This window comes from Adiantum capillus-veneris, chromosome 8, assembly GCF_014529385.1.
Source record: "Adiantum capillus-veneris isolate H3 chromosome 8, ASM1452938v2, whole genome shotgun sequence".
Taxonomy (NCBI): domain Eukaryota; kingdom Viridiplantae; phylum Streptophyta; class Polypodiopsida; order Polypodiales; family Pteridaceae; genus Adiantum; species Adiantum capillus-veneris.
Window position 1 is genome coordinate 63,855,394 of NC_140938.1, and position 2,904 is coordinate 63,858,297.

A 2,904-nucleotide genomic window follows, 5' to 3' on the forward strand; every position below is an offset into this window, starting at 1 on the left:
GCACTCACACCCAAAAGACTTCATCAAAATCTGTGAGCGCAAAACGAGAAAGTCCATACAGCCTGCCACAACATCACTATCAACATAAATCACAAATTCCATACAATAATGCCATGCCAGCAGTCAATGCGATTTTCAAAATTTCAACCCAAAGATCAATCTTTTGATTTTTTGGGTTTAGGCCCCTCAATGGTTGCTCCATAAATTGGGCAGAATTAGGTTTTTCATAAAAACCCTAACTCCTTCTATTTAGGCCCTCGGATCACACTTTTGGATTCAATTCTTTGGGTTTCAGTTCCTCTTGTCCACCCGGCCATTTCTTGTCCAGTTGGGCACGCTACATCATCATTTTGTGACAAGAAGCTATAACGTAACAGATATGCACGACTAGTGCTTGAGACATCACGACAACTGGCCATTGAGTGGTGATGCTTCATGTTGGTTTGCACATATATCATCTTGGTTTGAGGTACATGGATTTAGTATAGGCAGGATGTCCCCTTTTTAGTATTCCTTGGATGCACCATCCCTCACCCTCGCACATTCAGAGATTAGTAGGATTATCAGATATGATCTCATTCGGTTGGATACTAGGACTTGGTTGTCTCCGTCACATGAGTTGGGAACAAAGATGGCTATTTTCTCAAGACCATCTTCTCCGGACGATAGATGATGGGTTTATCTCATGCCCTAAGTAGATGGACACCCACGTATCTCATGGAATTAGATGTGTTATTGGTCAGTTACGCAATGCATCTCACCAGCTGGAGATAGAGACTAGTCGATACAAAGGTACTTTACTGACTGAGAGATTGCATGATGCAGCACTAAAGGCATACCCACACACTCAGCCTGATCAGAGATTCCCTTCTAGGAGCATGCCTCAGAACAATTGGTATGACGAGCAGTGTAGAGAGACGAAATCATAGCTTCAGGGGATCTTCTCCTAGGGCTCATTTATCACAGATAGTCTTGGATAGCCTTCTGACGCCTTGTGCAACGAAAACAGCGAGCGTTCCTAGCTCAAATGATCTTCATGAAAATATTTACATGCAACTGCTACTACAGGGCTTTTCAAGAGCCACAAAGAGAAGTTGGTGCGTAAGCTTAAGAAAAGCCTTAACGGTTTGAAGCAAGAACCATGGGAATGGTATCATAAGTTTGATGCTTTTATGAAGTCTCAAGGGAATAAACGGAGTGAAATTGATTGTTGCCTCTACACCAAGAAAGCTGCAGATGGTAATCTTTTGATTTCAATCCTAGATGTGGATAATATGCTCATGGCTGGCAAGAACCGTCTTGAGGTAGATGAATTGTTGTTAAAGTTACATGAGAACTTTGACATGAAAATGTTGGGTGAATCAAACCATATTCTTGACATGTGAATTATGTGAGACAAGTAAAAAAAGATTCTTTACTTAGCATAGAAAGAGTACATTCGCCGTCTACTAAGCGTTTCAATATGGTTTTTTTTTTTTTTTTTTGGGGGGGGGGGGGGGGGGGGGGAATTATCTACTCCATTGTATCCATACATAAAATTGAGCCAAAAATCGTCCTAAATCAAATGAGGCTAAGGTTAAGATGGCCAAGACTCTTTATGCATGTGTGGTTGGATCTTTGATGTACGACATGATAAGGACTCGTCCATACATTGCATTTGCATGGGGAGTTGTGAGTAGATCCATTAGGAAGAGTATAGGGTCTAGGAGGGCCTCTTTACTTGCCACGAGATTATGGAGGTGATTAACATTTTGACAAATAGGTGGATGCCATGTGTGCAAGAATTGTGGGTGTGTAAGAGAGATGTAAGAGTGGTCAAAGGATACACTTTTCTCCATAAAAAAGGGGATGGATAGCTTTATGATTTTTTGCCTTACATACAATCTCCAATTTGAGCGGAGGTTATAGACCTGTAATCTACATGTTGAGCTTTTTTCGTAGATATATAAAATGATATGGTTTTGCCCACTAAATTTTAAATTTTATTTGTGGGGGGAGAGAAATTTGAATTCAGATAAACTAGCCGTATTACCTATTTGAATTCAAAAGCTGTTCTTTGATTTTCTTTCTTAATATTAGAGTTTGACTTCGTTAAACTGCCAAAGAAAGAGACCCTCTTATACCCCATTTTATTCCTTATGTATGGCGAATCCTGGCAAGAAGCATAGGGGGCCATGAAGGGTGTAATAAGACATTTGAATGGTATAAAAGAGTTGTGCATTTGCTTTGGAGGCAAAGACGCATGTGTAGCTGGCTACACGAAATGCAAATTATGCAGGGATTGTGGACAGTAAAAGGTCTACAACAAGTTATGTCTTTACATTCACCAGTGGTGGTGCAGTTTCATGATGATTTAGTTTGCAAGTATGTACATCTCAGTCTACCACAGAAGCAAGAGTATGTTACACTGTTTGATGAGAGAAAACTATACGGCTTACTCGTCTATGGAAGATTTGGGCATTAATGCAAAAGTTCCAGTTTGCATTGTGATAAAGTGCTATCTAACAAGCACAAAACCTAATGTTTCATGAAAAGAAAAAGCCCATAAATAAGAGCTATCACTTCATTCATGAGGTGCTTGAGGACAAGCGCCTAGAGATTATCAAGATTCACACGGATAATAACTTTGTTGATCTACCAATAACTAAAGGTCTAGCAATGGGTAGAGATCCATACTCTATATACCTTGTATGTATGTCCATAGCTTGCTTAAGAACATATTGGCCTTTAAGTGGAAGATTGTTGGGGTAAAAGATCCGATGTGTCCTAACCGGACATCCAGTGTTCGATCAGCCACTTTCCTAACTTTTGGGTCTTATTTCATTCATACAATATGCTAAAGTAAGGAGCTATGTATGTTGCAGGAACTCCATCCAATTTGCTCTCTCTCTCTCTCTCTCTCTC